Here is a 20,634-nt window from a genome sequence, read left to right on the forward strand (position 1 = left end):
TAAATTGTCTGAACCCAACACTAGGTTATTAACCCTGTGAGATTAGCAGATGTCCCCAATTTATTGGAAATTGTATCCCCAGGTCTAATACAATTCTTGATGCCAAACTGGTGCCCATTATGAGTGGAATGAAAGACTAGATATGATTTCCCAGAATAAAGGTGTAGAAGAGAGAGTCAAAGAGTTCTCATTTCTTTTCTTTTTTTCTTACTTCATTTGACTTGGAAAAATATCTGGAAGAGAGCAAAATTCTTGAATTCTACCACTTAGAGACCATATGGAATATTTCGTGCCTGTCTCCCTAACATCTTGCCTGTCCCCCATTGGGCAGTAACTACCAGATTCAGTAAAATTGATCCTCCCACCCCAGCAGCACAGATAAGCTGGTTGATCTAAGACAATCAGAGTAATCTTTTCTCTGTAACACAGAGCTTAGTTCAGGAATGGGTACAAAACCTAGGCTTGAGTCAAGGACATTCCCCCAGCTCTAGTGATTAATTTGTATACGGTCCAACCACAGGGAAGCTTAAGAGCCTCCCAGAAAGCTGTCAGGGGCAATATCATTACCCCCCATAGATATTGATAACATCCAATGGGAGAAGTCAATGTGAAGGTGAAACTACCACAAGATATATTGGGAGAGAGAATCTTCCTTGGTTCTTCAGTGCTCCTGAAGGTCTTTCTGGATGTGTCAGAATTCAAGGTCCTAATGCTTCTTTTCCTGAGCTATTTCTCAGGGTTATGTTTGTAGCAGGATGTGGTAATATCTCAAGGTGGGTCAAAGAGCAAGCTGATTGCAAACAAAAAGTAAAATAAAAGCAATGGATTCAACAGGCTTAGTGTACCTTAGCTGATACGGAAATCCTTTGTGTGTGTGTAGCATGCATCTGGGTCATTTCCTATAAATGGAATTTGAGGCAATATAAGCTTGTAAATATGGTGATGTTCATGCTGCTTGTTATATCTTGAGTAAGAAAGCTCTTTGTCTCTGACTGAAGAATCTCATTTCTTCTTCCAGCATCCATGAAACACTAACAAGCTAACCGAGTCCCCTGCAAGGAGGGTGAAATCAAGTCCCAGACCCAACAAAGTAAACAAGACATTAGTGGAGAAATGGAAGTAGAGCCCTCGTCAAACAGCACACAGCCTGCTCTTTATTTTATTTGGGATATAAGAATCAAGGCGAGTGTAAAAACTCTTTTTCTTAAGGGAAAAAAAAGTGACAAGTGCTTTTGAAAATGATCTTCTTTGATGGTAGCTACACTTATGGTGAGCATAGCATAACATAGATTTTTCAAATCACTTTGTTGTACACCTGAAACTAATGTAACATGTGTCAATTATATTTCAACTAAAATATTACCTTCTTAGACTAACTCTACTTCAATGCCATTTAAAAAATTTAACAATATATCATCTGTTGTTTTATACTACCATCCACTAATTCTTTCACTTTATTATTCATTCAGCAAATAATACCTATATTATCCTTCCCAATGTTGACAACACAGTAAGATTATTGAGCCTAACATGAATTGCGAAGCCACATTATAAAACAAAAATCTTGCATTAGGAATGACTTATTCTACAATAATTTCACATTGGCTACCTATGCTGGCTCATGCCTCTTTGTTATTTTTCTAATTCAATATTTTACTCAAAAATATGTGGAGGTGGGAGTGGGTAGTGTACCCCACACCACCGGCAAGCAATTCTCAGTACACCAGCAAAATATCTAAGAATTCAACTCAATTTGACACTATCTACCTGGAGATAGCATCAGATTCCATAGGTAAGGGCTCAGTCCCACATGACATGCTCCCCCAACACACACACTTCAGACACCAGTCACAAGTCCAGATTATCACCTTCGCTTCTGATCAACCAGCTATATATCAGAGGTTCCAAAGATCCCCTCCTTGGATTTGATTAATTAACTAATGATTATTGATTATTAAACAATATAATAAAGGATACAGATGTCCATCCAGATGGAAGAGATAGGTAGGGCAAGGTATACGAGAAGGGATGAAGAATTCCCATGCCCTCTCCAGACACACCACTCTCCCAACACCTCCATGTGTTCACCAATACAGAAGCTCTCCAAGCCCAGTACTTATGGAATTTTATACAGACTTCATCATGTAGGCGTGATGGCTCATTAGCTCTATTTTCAGCTCTTTTCCTTTCTCAAGAAAATGGGTGGCAGGGCTGAAAATTCAAGTTTCTAAGCATGGCTTGATCTTTCCAATGACCAGCTCTCATCCAGAAGTCCACCCAGAATCACCTCATAAGAACAAAAGACACTCTCACCACCCCAGAAATTACAAGGATTTCAGGAATTCTGTATCAGGAACAAAGGTCAAAGACCAATATAAAAACAAGAGGCACTCCTAATGTTCTTATCACTTAGAAAATTATAAGGGTTTGGGGTGCTTCGATGGCTCAGGTGGTTAAGCATCCAACTCTTGATTTCGGCTCAGGTCATGATCTAATGAACTAAGAGACTGAGCCCCACATTGGGCTCTGGTCTCTACACTGATGGCATGGAACCTGCTTGGAATTCTCTCTCACCCTCTTTCTCTGCCCTACCCCCCCACCCTCCTCCCTCTCTCTCTGGAAGAACTTATTAAACATTTGTTTTTAAAGGGGCTTTAAAAAAACAAAACAGAAACCTAGCAGGTATCTTACAACATTAGCTAATATATTTATGTGAGTTAAATCTGAATAAATCACCAAATGAAACCACGCAGATTAAAGTCCCTATGGGATACATACACATTAAAAGTTTTAGTTTCAAAAGCATATTTTATAAACGTGCAATGTGTGTGCGTGCGTGTGTGTGTACATTTTAGGACAATGAAGATGGGGTTAAATAAATATATTAGAAAAAAATAGTTTCAGACATCTGTTTTCTTCAAAAGACTGGAGGGCATTCAGTTCAAAAAATGAACTGAAAATGTGACTCATGATGTCTACTGACTATATCGTTTTGCTACTTTGCTAGTAAATAATGCATGTTTTGTATTTAGGATAGTATTATCTGAAACATAAGAAAGAGTAAAGATAATTTTTAAGTAAAATGTAAAATCAATGAGCTATTAAAGATAAAATTTAAATGATAGCATCTATATTTTTAAACAAACAAAATCATTTTTTCCATGGGTTATAATCAATATTTGGAACTGTTACTAAATTTTAACCTCCAAAATCAGGATTAAAATTTGGAGCTTTGAAACAATGTATTTTGTTATTGTTGTTTTGTTTTAATTTTTCCTTCTGCAAAAAGGGACTGAGAGCAATTAGGCATGAAATTGCATATGTGGGAAGAAATTCATATCCCAGACAAAGACAACAAGATCTTTTCAAATGATCATTCTTAACATTTGGATGAAACATGATAGTTGGAATTAATTACAGATAACAGAATTTTATCCTAAGTGTTAAAAAATACATACACAGATAATCAACATGATGACAAATATTTGCGAACTCCTATTAAGCAGTTATGAAACTTTCCGACTATTGGAGAATCACTAATCCATTATCTGCTGACCCCACTAGGGCCTGCTGTGACTCGAGTATTTGTGCTGTTTCCTGGAATGCACGTGCATGAAATGCCATCTGAGCAGGTGGTGATGCTGCTTTGCCGCATTCCAGTACAAGAGAGAAGGGGCAGTGTGAAAGAAGACACCCTCCAACAGCCCAACAGCATTTTCCCTGCTCATCTACATGCCCTCTCTTGCTTGGAGACTGAATGTGGTTTTCGGGAGAAACTACCACTGCTGCTGGTGGTGACTCAAAGTCCCAACACTGAGGCTTGCAGAGCTAAGGAGATACACCGGCAGCTCCTACCTTTACGTGGAGCCCAGAGACGCTGCCTTACCCAACCTCGCAGCATGAGGTAGTATATTCATTTGCTAGGCGGATGCTAAGTACTACAAAGTACTTTACAAAGTACTACAGACAAGGTGGCTTGAAAAGAAATGCATTGTCTCACAATTCGGAAGATGAGAAGTCTGAGATAAAGGTGCACACAGAGTCTTTTGAAGTCTGTTTCCTTGGCTTTTAGATGGCTGTCTTCTCCAAATGCCTTCACATCATCTTCTCTCTGTACCTGTACATTCTAACCCCCTCTTTTTTATATAGAATCAGTTATATTGGATTAAGGCCTGCTCTAGTGACCTCCTTTTAACTTAATTGCCTTTAAAGACCTTATGTCTAAATACAGTCACATTCTGAGATATTGGAGAGTAGAACTTCAACATATGAATTTGGGGGATAAATTTCAGCCCATAACAGGGAGGCAGAGCCTACAGAGACTATGTAACTAAGTACCAGTTAGTTTCCTTTTCGATATACAAAAGGTATGTGACAGAATAATTTTTGAGATTTTGATAATTGTGTTCTTCAGATTTCCCCCTTCTTCCTCTTCTAAGAAAGTAGTCAGACCCTTACAACTTCCTTAACTCAGGGACTTTTGCTGAGGGAGAATAGAAGGTAACACCAGTGATTCCCTGTTTTGTAAGGCCTAACCTCCATGAAATGACTTTCCAAGAGATCCCAAGAGCAAAGAAAAGTTCCCTTGAGAAAAGCAAGGCAGGGCTTTAGTCCTAGCTAGGATTGTCTAACTGTCTGTGGGTCTCTCCAGTAATGCTGATCACCATGCTGCTGCCAGGGAACTAACGGCAAGAGGGCAACAGCTATAGGGTCTCTGGAGGGAGGCCAGACACCACGAGGAGGGCTCCCAACCTTTGCCAATGTTCTTCAGCCACATATATGTCAAGAAGCTGCAGTTAGGTACCTGACTGCTGGCCAAGACCATGGACCAGTGACCAGTGAAGGAAAATGATTGATGACCAGTTGCTCTGCTGAATCCCAACAACTTTGCAAACCCCGGGAAGGACGTGGCCAATTCAGTGAGACAGGGACCAGAGTTGGAGTAAATTTATTAAAACGATAAAATAATAGTCTTGAGCTAATTTAAAAGATACACATTTTTAAGCTTATAGTTCATTCATTCAAATGATTTTTTGTGAGCATCCCAGACAACATTCCTGCTCTCACGGAGCCCACATTTTACCAGAGAAGCCAGATAATAAGTACGTAAACAAAATAGCTTCAGAGAGAAATAGAGGCTAAAAAGAGGACGGGATGGGGGCGCCTGGGTGGCGCAGTCGGTTAAGCGTCCGACTTCAGCCAGGTCACGATCTCGCGGTCCGTGAGTTCGAGCCCCGCGTCAGGCTCTGGGCTGATGGCTCAGAGCCTGGAGCCTGTTTCCGATTCTGTGCCTCCCTTTCTCTCTGCCCCTCCCCCGTTCATGCTCTGTCTCTCTCTGTCCCAAAAATAAATAAACGTTGAAAAAAAAATTAAAAAAAAAAAAAGAGAACGGGATGATTCGGCAGAGAGTAAGGGGAGTAATACACACAGGAGATCAGAAAAACCTCCCAGAGCTGAGACACAAATAAGGATTTGATTGGAAGAGAGGCAGGAAGGGCAGAATATGCTTTTTGTACAAAAAAGAGATGAAGGTTAGTGTAGCTGAACTGTAGTAGATGTGTGCCCATTACTGGAGAATGTAATATGAAGTTAGTGAACCTCAAGCTCATGACCCCTCCCTTCTGGGATCCCTTCCAAGTCTCTGGAAGGAACACCAGCAATGTGTTTACATGTTCATATGCCGCTGTAAAATTTGCCAAGGTAAAATACTTCAACCAAATTCGGTTAAGATGGTTGTCTTTTTCGCTCCAACTTCCCCTGCAAGTAATGGTGGAGGAGCCATGAGCCTTTCTGGAATCCAGCTAAAGGGAAGACGAGGTGGGGATTTGTTGAGCTTGGGTTTCATGAAATATGTTCACGTGCTTCACAACCACATTCATGTGAAGTTATTGCCAGCTGCCCAGCATAGGAATGAATAGCTTCCAGGCATAGTCCCACCATGTGCTGTGTCCATTCGCCTGGTGTGACAACATTAAAGGGCAGGGCCAGAGGTCTTATCATAGCATCAGCCCATACTAGGGTGCTGACACTATGTATTTGTGTAGTAGAGGAAAACAGGTTGAAATGTACAGCGCCACAAACTAGTCTGTGGAAGACTCTTCCCATAGCTAAATATAAGAATTGCCAGGGAAGAATTCATTTCTTATTGATGCCTACTCAAATGCAAAGGTGCCCCCTTCCAGAAATATGCCAGATAATGCAGCACACACATTATAAATGCACCATACATTCTCCACAGCTATTATAAAAAACAGAATTTATTAGAACTCTTATGTTTATGGGCACAAACTTGTAGCCATATTACAGTGATTAGTTCTGTATGAGAAGTCCCATGTTGTGTGCAACCCAATTACCAATAATAAAAACTGCTATCGGTTAACTATGCTACATGTTAATAGAAAAAAATGGCATCATGAAATTTTTGTCATACAGAGAGGAGATCAAAGAACATTCAAGGAAGAAAAGTAGGGGAAAAAGAGGTGTGTCATAGTTAATAAAAATATTATTTATGAGAGGGAGAGAGCCAAGGCATAACAGACTCTTAAAAAACTAAGAACAAACTGAGGGTTGATTGGGGGGGTGAGAGGGGGGGAGGGTGGGTGATGGGTATTGTGGAAGGCACATTTTGGGATGAGCACTGGGTGTTGTATGGAAACCAATTTGACAATAAATTTCATATTAAATATATATATGTTATTTATCCAAATTTTGATATGTTTGTGGGAGTTAGCTAATTTGTGTGGGGCTTTTTTAAATAGATAAAATAAACACTTTTTTGATTTTCATAACTTAGCTGTCCCTCTTCTGATCTTTTCATTTTTCATCAATCTTTCCATCTCCTCTTTTACTTCAAAGCTTCACAAAATGAATTAAAATATCTGCTTTGCCCTTAGGCTTCTGGAAATTAATAATATTAAAAATGGATACGCTTACATTTATAATGTCAAAATGCCTAGAAGTTTCAATAGTAGTATTAATAATGCCTAATAAATAAATAATACTGAGGGGGTTCCTAAGTGAAACTTTATATTGAAGACAAATTTTAAATATGGGTCGTAGTTTAAGTTAGGAATCACTTTTAACCTATTAAGCAAAAATAGATTCAAATTGCTGCATTTTCTTGTATCAAAGTAAGGCTTTCCAGACTAAACCATACTCTGCTATCAACCTGTCACAAGCTTTGTATCTACCCTGGCTTTTAAAACCTGCCTTAATTTATTTATTCATGTAAAAAATATTTATTATTTATTTAAGTCACTGTTCTAGGCATGAGGGACATGGAAATTAACAAGTCAGACAAGGCCCTTGCCCTCTAGAAGCTCATATTGCAGTAGGTAGGGCAGACAATAAAGACAACCTATATTCTGTCAGATGGGGACAAGTGCTATGAAGAACAATAAAGTTGTGGGCATGGGGTTGGCTACTTCAGCAGAAAGCTTTTTGTCATGAGGAGGCGATGAAGAGTCAGGGGCTTGATGTGACTTTAAACCCCAGCTTTGCTGCTATTTACTGCCCAGCCTTGTATGCATCATTTTCTCTCCTGAACCTTGGTATTCTCTTTCAAAGTCATTCTAGCAATAAGTGAAATATTTTTAAACATCTATTTTTTTAAACAAGTGCCTCGCATATAGTAACTGCTTCCTAAACCTTTTCTTTAACATCTCCCTTGGCTACCTAAGGTGGATCTTTCTGGTTGGGAACACAGATGCCTTAGCTGACAGGTTTTGGAAGGAAATAGCTTTCCATTGCAGGTCAGTGCAATAGGCTTCCCACAAAAGTGAGGAATTTCCTAGAAAATTGATAATTACTTACAAGGCAGCTAGCAATAACTGAGGAAAGAGAAGGTAAAATGGCCACTACTGTGTTTGAGGACCATATGTTCAGTTGACCGGAATTCATGACTTTTCATATCTCTTTGGAATTAGACAGGCCTGGGTTTGTGTCCTGGCTCTGCCCCCACCACACCCCACCCTCACTAGCTGGTTACTGTGGCTCCTCGGCCTCCATTTCCTCATGTGTAGAAAAAATTACATGCACTGTAAGAAATGATGAGGCAAATTGATGCTTAGCACTGTACTGGAATGTAGGAGGCACTCGGTATTTTGGTTGTTATTATAATTAGTAGTGATTCATTAATTTTTTGATTAAGGACATTTTCCCAATTCATTATCTTTCAGGTTTCTCAGAAGAACATGAAGTAGTAGAAATATTGTTATACTCTTCAGCAGAACTGTGAAATGAGCTCCTGAGAGAGAACCTGGTTTCATCCATGACTGGGATTTCATTTCGGTTCTCCTAATTCTCTAGCATCTCAAATAGTATATATTTGCTGATGGGGCGACTATACTATCTTCCACTGTGCATCACATCCAGATTTAATGAAATTGCTAAACCAGATAGGGACTTGGGGGATTCTTTTTCTGCTCTGCAAGCAAGGGAACCCTGTGGACTTCCAACATGGTCAATGAACCAATTTCTATGGGCCCAAGATTTTGAGTTTTTGGAAAGCAATAGTGGCTCCTCAGTAAATACACATGGAATGAAATTGCATAGAAATACATTGAATGCAATGGAAACACAGTAAATGCAGTCTTAAGCTAACATATTAAACCTGGTTTGGACTTTAATTCCAGGTTTCAACTTTCGTAAACCAACACATAGAGTGACAAAGAACAATACTTTTTCCATCATGAAAATATTCTCTTTGAAATCTTGAAGTGGTTACAAACATTAAGCCCCACCAAGTATGTGTCATTTTCTAAACTCTCTGGAGAGAGGGAAAACTGGCAGTCAGATCAAATAAATTGCCTAAGGTCACACTGAAATCAGTGAGAGAGCAAACCAAACTCCAGAGCCCTCTTCTCACATCAGTGGTACACAGAGAGAAATTATATGGAAGTTACTTAGGCCATTGCCCTGACAACACATTCTGGGTATTTTCCTGAATTTTGTTTTCCAGAGCTTTGCTAGATCTGGCCTTAAATATATCTAAGGATAGCAATTCCTTCCATTTTCCTTCTTTTCAATCTGTGTAATTATGCCAGCATCTAAGATCCCTGACTTCCAGGAGCAGTTTGTCATTTGAAATAAAATTTCCAGGTCTCTTATCATGTCTCTAGTTCTACTCTTCTTATCTTTTTCTTCCTTTTTAGTGCTGATACTAGTAATGGTTAGGATTACTGGGAATAGGACCATCATATATGAAAAATTCCTTCTCTGCAACAATTTTAAATGCTTTTGAAAAGTCTTTCTTTCCATTTTTAATTAAAAAGCAGTTTTTAAAATAACTTTTTGGGGTACCTGGGTGCCTCAGTAGAGCATCCAACTCTTGATCTCACGGTCGTGAGTTTAAGCCCCAAGTTAGGTGTGAAGCCTACTTTAAAAAAATAAAAGAAAAAAAGAAAAGAAAATCTTAAAAATTTTTAAATGTTTATTTATTCTTTAGAGAGAGAGAGAGAGAGAGAGAGAGACAGAGTGTGAGCAGGAGAGGGCAGAGAGATGGAAACCCAGAATCTGAAGCAGGCTCCACATTCTGAGCTGTCATCACAGAGCCCGATGCCGGGTTTGAACTCATGAGCTATGAGATCATGACCTGAACAGAAGCATAACAGACTGAGCCACCCAGGCACCCCAAAAATAAAAACTTTAAAGTCATGTTTGAGAAAGTCACCTGTCAAGCGTTTATAGAATTTCAAAAACATGTAAGGAAAGTTTTTTTGAGCTCTTTTTCGTGGCACCTCGGAGGCAGTAGGCTGCTTCAGGATGAAGCAGAATATCTCTTTCCCAGCTACTGGCTGCCCAAAACTCATTGAAGTGGACAAGGAACACAAACTTCATATCTTTCATGAGAAGTGAACAGCCATGGCTGCTGATGCTCTAGGTGAAGACTGGAAGGGTTTTGTGGGCTGAATCTGTGGTGGCAATGACAAACAAGGCTTCCCCATGAAGCAGGGGGTTGTGACCCATGGCCCTGTCTGACTACTGCTGAGTAAGAGGCATTCCTGCTACAGACCAAGGAGGACTGGGCGGGGATGGGGGGCATTTGGGAAAGAAAGCATGAATCTATTTGGGGTTGCATTGTGGATGCCAATCTCACTGTGCTCAACTTGGTTGTTGTGAAAAGAAAAAAAAGGGGGGAGAAGGATATTCCTGGGTTTACTGATACTACTATGCCTTGTCTCATGGGGCCCAAAAGAGCTAGCAGAATCCACAACCTTTTCAGTCTTTCTAAAGATGATATTCACCAGTATGTTGTGAAAGTCCCTAAACAAAGAAGGTAGGAAACCTAGAACCAAAGCACCCAAGATTCAACATCTTGTTACTCCACGTGTCCTCCAGCATAAATGTTGGTGTATTCCTCTAAAGAAACAGCACACTAAGAAAAATAAGGATGAGGTTGCAGAATATGCCAAACTTTTGGCCAAGAGAATGAAGGAGGCCGAAGATAAATGCCTGGAACAGATTGCCAAGAGACAGAGGCTGTCTTCTCTGAGAGCTTCTACCTCTAAGTCTGAGTCCAATAAAAAAAAATGAGATTTTTTTAAAGAGTAACAAATAAATAAGATCAGACATCAAAAATGAAATTAAGAAAGGAAAAAATTTTTGAAAGGCATGCATAAACATGCATGAACATTTGCATAGATTGATGGTTTAAAAATGTTATGTTATCATTACAGGAAAATTTAATGCACACATGAGATACCTCAAACACATTCTTTCTGAGGTATCTCATTTATTAATGCTTTTTAAAAATCCAAGAATTACCCAAATTTAGATAATCAATTTAAAAAGCTATAAAATCTAGAGCAAGTGCACTGTACTTTTGGAGGAATAAAGTATTTTTAGCAAGTACAGGCAATGAAAAATATAAATATGAAGCCATTGCACAGAAATTTCAAGTAAGATTATGTCTCTTACTCCAAAATGTTTCATTAAGTAGTTTTTTAAAGTCAGAGGGAGCATTGGAGTGGATTAGGTCACTGCAACTTTTATTCCTATGAAGTGCACATTCAAAGTTAAACATGACAGAGCCTGACTTGCAGGGAAATTTTCAGTCCAAAATTAAGACAATGATCATTAGAACTGATTTCACTTCATTCTTTCCAAATCCATCTTATACTGCTTTAACAAGAAATGAAATCCAGATGTTGGAATGATGCAAGACACTTTGTTTTAAGCCCTGTAAAGCAGAGGCATGCTTTCTAGTTAGTATAACCATCGATTTCAAAAACAAACTCTTTAGTTTCTTTATAAAATTGCTTTAGCTAAGGAAACTCTGGGATGTAAATCATTAAGGGTTACCAATAGCACTCAGGAGATGAGTAAATAAATGATAGATACTACCCAGGTACAACCCAAAATCATAAATAACACTGTCTCAGAGTTTTAAGTAACTTATGCTCAAACAAAGACTGATAAGATTTATAGTATGGCAAATGTGCTTTTTTCTCACAGAATTAATGGAATGATAAATACACAAATGTTAATATTCAAGATGCAAAATGAATTTAGGATAACATCCAACTAATAATATTCATCACTAAAAATTAGTAGAAGAAATCATTAATAAGAATTACAAGATTTTTAAGTGGAACCATACAGGTAACAAATGTATATACAACAACACTAATATTTTGGTCCAAGGACAACTAATCTCAGCAACCTTGTAAATCTTAGTAAATAATTTCCTTTCTTTGGTTCTTGAGTCCATTTGTGAGCTACTATTATACTAATTACCTTTATTTCATTTTTCTGTGAAAGAAGGAAAGAAAAAGGTAGCTGTTTCAAAGGCTATCTACTCTTGAAGGAAACTACATAGAAGACATTCTTTTTTTTTTTAATTTTTTTTTTCAACGTTTATTTATTTTTGGGACAGAGAGAGACAGAGCATGAACGGGGGAGGGGCAGAGAGAGAGGGAGACACAGAATCGGAAACAGGCTCCAGGCTCTGAGCCGTCAGCCCAGAGCCTGACGCGGGGCTCGAACTCACGGACCGCGAGATCGTGACCTGGCTGAAGTCGGACGCCTAACCGACTGCGCCACCCAGGCGCCCCAAGACATTCTTATTAAGTAATACATTATCAAATATATCAAATATAAATTATTATATTGTTCAGAAGAATTTCAGAGAAAACGTGTGATAAGTGCATGCATCATATAAAAGATGCATGTGGAACTGTTCTGTTAATTGAAGAAGGAAGTAAATGACCACCTTTGATAAATACAGTTTTTAAAAATTCTGTAGAAATGACTGATTCATACTGAAGAATTTATTCACTTTGTCCTATTCTCCTTGTAACAAATAATATATTTATTTTTGATGAAACTGTTTTCCTTTGTTTGTAATGTTTATTTATTTATTTTGAGAGAGAGTGAAAGCACAAGTGGGGGAGGGGCAGAGAGAGAGGGAGAGAGAGAATCGTGAGCAGGTCCTGCATTATCAGCAAGGGCTTGAATTCACACACCATGAGATCATGACCTCAGCGGAAATTGAGTTGAATGCTTAACTGACTGAGCCACCCAGGCACTCCACAAATAATATATATATATATTTTGTAACATAGATAGTGAAAAGGGTGGTCTATGACTGAAAACAAAAAAATAAAACAATGGGCACATCCAGGAATTGGGTCTCTACTCTTAAAATAAAACTTTGGCATTATTCTTTAACCAATCATGTCATTTGATTTAAACAACGCATAATAATGTAGACAAATATGGTGACATCTTTCATTGCCTTTAGACATTTAGAAGAAAATTATTGAGTTCCATGTATATTTTTGGATAAATTTAAGAAAATTCAAAACTGCAGTCATTTGGCTACAATATATTAGACACTAGAGACACAAGCTCTTGGTTCCTACCTTCAAGGTATTCAAGTAAGCGTTGACAAACTGTGAAGTGAGGGCCTTAGCTCTCTGTGGTGACTACTCTGCAGTCTTAGTACAAAAGCAGCCACAGATAATCTGTAAGTGATAGTGTTCCTGTGTTGTAATAAAACTTTATTTCCAAAACAGGCAAGAGCTGTATTTGGCCTATGAGCTGAAGCTTGATGATCAGTAGTTAGAATAAAGGAAAAATAATATAACTAACTAGCAAAATAATAATATTAAAAGATATTTCCTTGGAATTGTGTTTCTAAATATTAGCAGAATATCTTTCAGCAGAACAAAATGGTCACAGAGGCTACCAGACAAGCCAAATTTTTTAAACATCCATTTAAAGACATCAGAAGTGCTGAACCAATCAGGATAAGGAGGTTCCAGAGAAGATGAGAAGCTGAGAATATGGACTTGCCAAGGGGGCACTACAGCTGGGAACCAGCAAATCAGCAGAACCTTTGTTGACCTCCTGGAGCTACCTCGGTGATCCTCAGCCAGGGGTAATTTTGCCTCCAGGGGACATCTGACAATGTCTGGGGACATTTTTGATTATCATGGTGTGGGGGAGGGGATGGTTTGCTTTGGGCATCTAGTGAGTAACAGCCAGGGATGCAGCTAAATACCCTAAAAAGCACAGAACCCCCATTCCCAATAAAAATTACATGGCCCCAAATGCCAACAGTACCTAACTTGAAAAACCCTGGGCTATGGGAACAAATTAGAGGCTTAGAATCTTACACACACATACCCCCCAAGTATATATAATTCTTAATCCTAAATTGGGTAAGACATTTTCTAGAAATCACTGTGTTATATTCTTACAGTCTCAGGTCTGGAATATTCCTGCCCTTATTAAATTCCACATCTTCATTCCTCTAGGTCCCAATCCCATTACAGATACATTCGTTCTCAGCAAAACACCTTATCACTTACCTTAATGATGAGGTTAAAATCATCCTACAAATGGCTCTACTTCCTTCCTTCCCACAATTTTTTTCTATAACTTCACTCATTTTTTTCCATCTTTAATATTCTTTCTTCTTTTTAGATTATTCTCCTATCTCCTTCCTTTTGCAGTTATTGAAAAAAGAGTCAACATGTACTTTGTCCACTTTATTATAATCTAATGTCAGTTTCAGTGACTCTACAAGTGCCTTCTTAGCCAAATCTCAATTGTGAAACCAATGGTCTTCCTTTAGCCACAGTACTTAGTGCTGCTAAAAGCCTCCTATGTCCTTCTCTACATTTACTAAGCTGATTCTCCTTCTATAATCTTTTTTCCCCCTTCACCACCCCACCCACTAAATATGCCCCTCAAGGTTCTATGTTCAGTATACCAATTATCATACTGTGCTTCTTGGCTTCAAATCCACCCGTTCTTGGGTAGGATCTTGAGATTGGGTTAGGACTCTCAAACTGCATTTTGGCTTTGCCTGCAGCTCCTTATTAAGTCTGCCAATAGGGGGCGCTAGAGGGAGAGTGCAAAGCCAGATAAGAGAAGCAGCTTGTTCCTATCAGATTGTTTCCTGTTCCTACAGCAATAAGTTCCAGTAGCAGCCATTAATTCCAGTCTGTACCTATTCAAACACTTGCAGAAACAGTCTTATGACTCCCATCAGAAACACCAGCACCAGGCAAACGGCAACCCCCCCTCAGAGGTCTGGGCCAGCCCCACTTAGTCCCACCTTCAAACTTCCACGTTTTAGTAATTCCACCTTCTTCCCTTTGTTCCCCTAGACCTATCTGGTGGACAGGGACAGAGTTGCCTTCTTGCACTTGCTAACTCCATAATGCCCAGGTGTTCTTACGTGTCTTTTCAGTTACTTAATAGATCCACTAAATACAGAGAATTGGCATTATTATAGCCATCATCGTCTTGTTTATTCAACCGGAGAGTGATGTAACTGCATTTATCTTGAAACATTTTGAATGTATTTTTCCCCTAACTGACATGAGGGATATATAAAATTTTGGTGTTCATTGAAATTGATATTAATCATGGGAAAAGGTTTGGCCTCTTGAGGCTTAACTCACAGCCAAGTTCACCCTTTCATAGAGCCTCCAGATAAGACCTCCATTACTTGTTATTGGATGAGGGTGGTTATAGTGTAGGCATAGTGTGGACCTCAAACTGGAAGTTTGAAAGTTTGAACGACAGAGGGTGGGTTTTTTTTGTTTTTTGGTTTTTGGTTTTTGGGTTTTTTTGGTGACTATAAACCTTGATAGAACAAGCACCTTTGGGCTAAATTATGGACATCTGAAACACATGCCTCACTCGGGCTTATTTATTGTATAATTTCAAGACTGCAGGAATCATGACTATTCAAAGAAAGGTTGTAGATGTGGTAACATCACAAAGGGTACATGCTCTATGTTGACTTGCAAAGCCACTGAGAAGGGAGTCAATACTGGAAGGCCCTGAACCAGGTATCCTAAAACTGATTTGGACATATACCTTCTGTTTTTGCATCTAAAAGCCTGTGTAACTGGGAAAGCAAGACTTTATAGAGAAAGAAATCTTTGGGTCTAGGAAGAAATGCAAATCACAATATACAATAGGATATGTGCGACAGTAGAGGTTTGGTATCTCAGAAGAGAATAAAAAAATTTGCTGGTGATGAAAGGAATGGTTATGGGACACTGCCAAAAGAAAATCTGATATTTGAGCTGGGCTTTTGTAGACAGAAAGAGATGGGAAAGGAAGGGGGGAGAAAGAGAGTAGAAGGGAGGTAAAAGGCAAGGAGGTAGGCAAGGAGGAAAGCAGAAAGCAAGAGAAGGAAAGAGAGAGAGAGGAAGAATGAAGGATACTGCAGGCAGAGAGATCTTAACAAGAACACGGGGACACAAGTAGGCATGAACATTTAAGGACTAACTGACAGGTGCAGGTAGAGAATAAAAGCTGGACACTGAGGGGTGTCCCAAGTGCTAGAGGCTAGTTGGAAGAGTTGACTGGGATAAGATTAAAGTGCCCCTCGATTTTAGACTTTATCTTAAAGCAACGAAGAGCTAACAAATGTTTTTAAACAAATAAATAATACATTGAGGGTTTTTTTAATGTTTTTTATGTGTTTTATGTTTTTATGTGTTTTGTTTTGTTATGTTTTGGAAGCTGCTGTTTAATTTTTTTTTAATGTTTATTCATTTTTTGAGAGACAGAGCACGAGCAGGGGTTGGGGCAGAGAGAGAGGGAGACACAGAATCCTAAGCAGGCTTCAGGCTCACAAACCATGAGATCATGACCTGAGCCAAAGTCAGCTGCTTAACTGACTGAGCCACCCCGGTGTCCCAGATGCTGCTGTTTAGATGCATGTTTTAGAAAGTTACTCTGGGAATAGTATGGGAGGGAGAGTATGTTCTATACTGCTTCTGCTACTAATAGCAATGAATTGGATGTTGAAAAGTAGCTACTGACAGAGGAGAGGATTTAAACTATATCAGTGAGGGGTGCCTGGGTGGCTCACTTGGTTGAGCTTCCACTCTTGATTTTGTCTCAGGGAATGATCCCAGAGGTGTGGGATCCATGCTAAGCATGGAGACTACTTAGGGTCCTCTCTCTCTCTCTCTCTCTCTCTCTCTCTCTCTCCCTTAGCCCCCTCCACCCCCCAAATTAAATGTCTAAGAATTGCCAAGCTTGAGCACACTGTCTCTCTAAAATTAAACAAACAAACAAACAAACAAACTACATCAATGACAACAGAAATGGAAAATACTTACCAGCTATTGCTTTGAGGGGTGATGTAGTGTGATGGCAGGCTCCGGGACAAGCAGCTTAGGTTGGATTCTTTAATTTCCAGTTGTTAATGGCATAAAGTTTTGCCAGTTATTTAACTTCTCTATAACTCAGTTTCTGTAAAAGAGTAATAAAAATAATATCTACCCATAAGGTTGTTAAGGGGATTAAACAAATTAACATATTTATTTTTTATTTTTTTAAATGTTTATTTTGAGAGAGCAGGGGGAGGGGCAGAGAGAGAGGAGAGAGAGAATCCCAAGCAGGCTCTGTGCTGTCAGCACAGATCCCAATGTGGGGCTTGATCTCACAAATGCTGAGATCATGACCTGAACCAAAATCAACACGTGGAAGCTCAACCAAGTGAGCCACCCAGTTGTCCCAATGAGTTAATATGTTTAAAGCACTTAGAATATACAGTACATGACACATAGCGATTGTCATGTAAACATTCAATTATTAATATTGTCTATTCAGAGGAGAAGTAAATCTCATACTTTTGGAATGGAGGAAAAAGAGAGCATTTAATTTGAAATGTAAAGTGTAGGAAAAATGCCAAAATGCAAGACTGTAAGAGTTAAGAGGGTACTCCCAGTGGAGGAAATATCAAGAGCAAAGACTCAGAAAGGATATATGTTCAGGTTCCAGCAAAACGTTCAAAGGGTCATGCTTCAACAGAAAAAAAGTTATTTTTAGGCTCTTCAAAGAGCCTAAAAGCAAGGAAGAACCAGCCTTGCGCCTACCACAACCGTTTCTCTATGTATTAGTAAAGGACCATAAAAATTTATCATTCATCCGTGACACCTATGAGAACTAAAAGAAAAGTAAAACTGATGAAAATTAAATACATTAATATTTATTTTAATATTTTTAATACTTTAAATATTTATGTATTCACCAAAAAGTGCTTTATTCAAAAATTGTTTTCAAATATAAGTCTTTCCAGGAAAAAACAAATATGTATCTATACATTAAAGGAAATTCAAAACTTTTTATATTGATTATGTGAACATTTAAAAATGACTTAAGTGCAATTATAAGAAAATAAAATTATAGATTAATATCCCCATGAGCATAGATGCAAAAGTCCTCTATAAGATACGAGCAAATCTAATACAGGACATATAAAAAGGATAATACATCAAGACTAAGTGGGGTTTATTTCAGAAATGCAAGACTGGTTTAACATTTAAAATTTAATCATTGTAACTCATTTCATTAATGGAATAAAGGGAAAGAATATACAGTTATCTCAATAGATGCAGAGAAAGTATGATCAAGAAAAAAATATATCAACTAACTACAGTTGACCTCTGTACAATGTAGCAGTTAGTGGAACTAACTTCTTGTGCATTCAAAAATCCTCATATAACTTTTGGTTCCCCATTAACTTAACTACTAATAGCCTACTATTGACCAGAAGCCTTCCCAATAACATATAGTTGATTAACACATATTTTGTATATTATATGCATTATATACTGTATTCTTTCAATAAAGTAATTTAGAGCAAAGAAATTTTTTTACCCTTTTTTTTAAGTACATTTATTTATTTTGAGAGAGAAAGGGAGCATGCACTCAAGCAGGGAAGGGACAGAGAGAGAGGGAGAGAGAGAGAATCCCAAATTCACAGTATCTAGCCAGATTGAGGGGTTGTTTGAACTCACCAACTGTGAGATCATGATCTGAGCCTAAGTCAGACGCTCAACTGACTGAGACACCCAGGTTCCCTGAAAAGAAAACGTTATTAAGAAAATAATAAGGAAGCAGGGTGCCTGGGTGGCTCCGTTGGTTGAACTCACAGTTGTGAGTTGGAGCCCCACATCAGGCTCTGTGCTGACAGCTTGGAGCCTGGAGCCTGCTTCAGATTCTGTACCTCCCCTCTCTCTGCCCTTCCCTTGCTCACGCTCTGTCTCTCTCTCTCTCAAAAATAAATAATAAAACATTAAAAATTAAAAAAAAAAGAAAGTAACAAGGAAGAGAAAATACACTTATAGTACTGCACTTCATTTATAAAAGAAAAAAAATCTGTGTGTAAGTGGACCCATGCAGTTCATACCCATGTAAGTAAAAGGTCATCTGTAAGAAGGGAACTACCTTAATTTCATCAAGAGTATCTTTTCTAAAAATCAGCAACTGCATTTTACTTAGTAGTGAATTTTGAATATTTGCCTCTTGAGTTGGAATTAAAACAGGAGTGATCACTATTTACCATTTCCGTTCTACATTGTACTAGAGGAATTAGTGAATCAGTGCTATAAGGCAAGAAAAATAAAAGAAACAAAAGGTGGAAGAAAAAACAAAAATACTTCTTTTAGAAAAGAAAAAGTAAAGTTGTCATTATTTTCAGATAACATGATTATGTATGTAAAAAACCCAAATGAATGTATGAACTAATTGTTAGGATTAATAAGCACAGTTACTGGAAACAACCTCAATATCTTTTGCTTTCATTCAGAGTATATTTGCTTCAATAAATGTTTTCCCAAACAAAATTCATCAAATTATCTCTCTCTGTGATCCCTTTGAATGTTTTGCCAAATTTAAATTCTTTCAAATTTCACTCTATTTTGGCAGAGAGAATTACTTTCTCCAAATAAAAGTAAGAGCATAATCAAAAGACATTCAAGACAGCCCAAAGATCTATTATCTAATTTGAAAATCAAATCTTTTGCACCATTTGAGCTTTTATTTAATATGTTTAATTCTTCTTTTGTTTTAGTAAAAATAAATTGCAAAGTCATCTACTGGCAAGTACAGTTGACCATTGAACAATGTAGGGTTTAAGTGTCCCAACACCTCTGCACAGTAAAAAATCTGTATCTTTTGACTTCCTGCAAAATTAACTCCTAATATCCTACTGTTGACCAGAATCCTTAGTGATAACATAAATAGTTGATTAACACATACTTTGTATGCTGTATTAGACACTTTACTTTTACAATAAAGTAAGCTAGAGAAAGGAAAATGTTATTAAGAAAATCATGAGGAAGAGAAAATACATTTAACAGTGCTGAACTGATTTATTGAAAAACACCTGCATATAAGTGGACCTATGCAGTTTAAACCCAATTTTTCAAGTATCAACTGTGTTGATTTTAGGAACTGCTGCTTGCTAACCATTTCAAAAGTTGAACTTTTTGGGATTTGATGTATTGAGTACTTTGTTTTCACATTTCCAAGTAATTTTAAACACTTACAAGTGAGTTCAATATTATTGTACTACACTTATACTGATTTACAAAGAACGTCTTTAAAGGTTCAAACATTTCTAAACTTTGATTAATAACGAGTAGCAAAGAGAAAAAGCACCTACTTCTACACTGAATCTGAATTATTTTTTATTTCAACATCAAGCTTGTAAAAAATATACATTGAGGCATTTGGGTGGCTCAGTTGGTTAAGCGTCTGACTTCAGCTTCAGGTCATGATCTCACAATTTGTTAGTTTGAGCCCCACCTTGGACTCTGTGCTGACAGCACAGAGCCCAACTGGGATCCTCTGTCTCCCTCTCTCTCTGCCCCTCCCCCACTCATTCTTTTTCTCTCTCTCTCAAATAAAATAACATATATATGTTATTTTATATATGTGTGTGTGTGTGCATGTGTGTGTGTGTGTGTGTGTAAAGTTCAGTTACTCTAAATGCATGTATGTACAAAATATTTATGAAATTTGATAACTATAGCTTCTATTTCAGTTATTAGATTATCATAGCCTTTTTAAGATGCATTTATGAATTTTGTAGGTACCACAACCAATACAAAATCACTTTTATTCAATGTATATTTCTTAATTTAGTGGAACATTATTTTTACCATGTTTTTACAAGGTTCTCCATCACAATTTAAATTCATTTTATTAATATATAAAACAAATAATTTTATCTCAATGTTGAACTTTTAAATTAAATTTATAATGGCTTTAACAATATTGTCAGATGTTTTGTCTTAACAAAATGAACTTTAAATTGTTTTACTTTCATTCCATGATTTGTATGGGCGGGGGGAACTGAACCATTTTAAA

General features: G+C 37.8%; 1 pseudogene; it reads left to right on the forward strand.

The window, feature by feature from the left end:
* Nucleotides 1-9,762: 9,762 nt before the first annotated feature.
* On the forward strand, nucleotides 9,763-10,533 carry LOC147581794 (small ribosomal subunit protein eS6 pseudogene; annotated as a pseudogene).
* The last annotated feature ends 10,101 nt before the right edge of the window (nucleotides 10,534-20,634 follow it).

This window comes from Puma concolor, chromosome B1, assembly GCF_028749965.1.
Source record: "Puma concolor isolate L17-30 chromosome B1, mPumCon1.1.hap2, whole genome shotgun sequence".
Taxonomy (NCBI): Eukaryota; Metazoa; Chordata; class Mammalia; order Carnivora; family Felidae; genus Puma; species Puma concolor.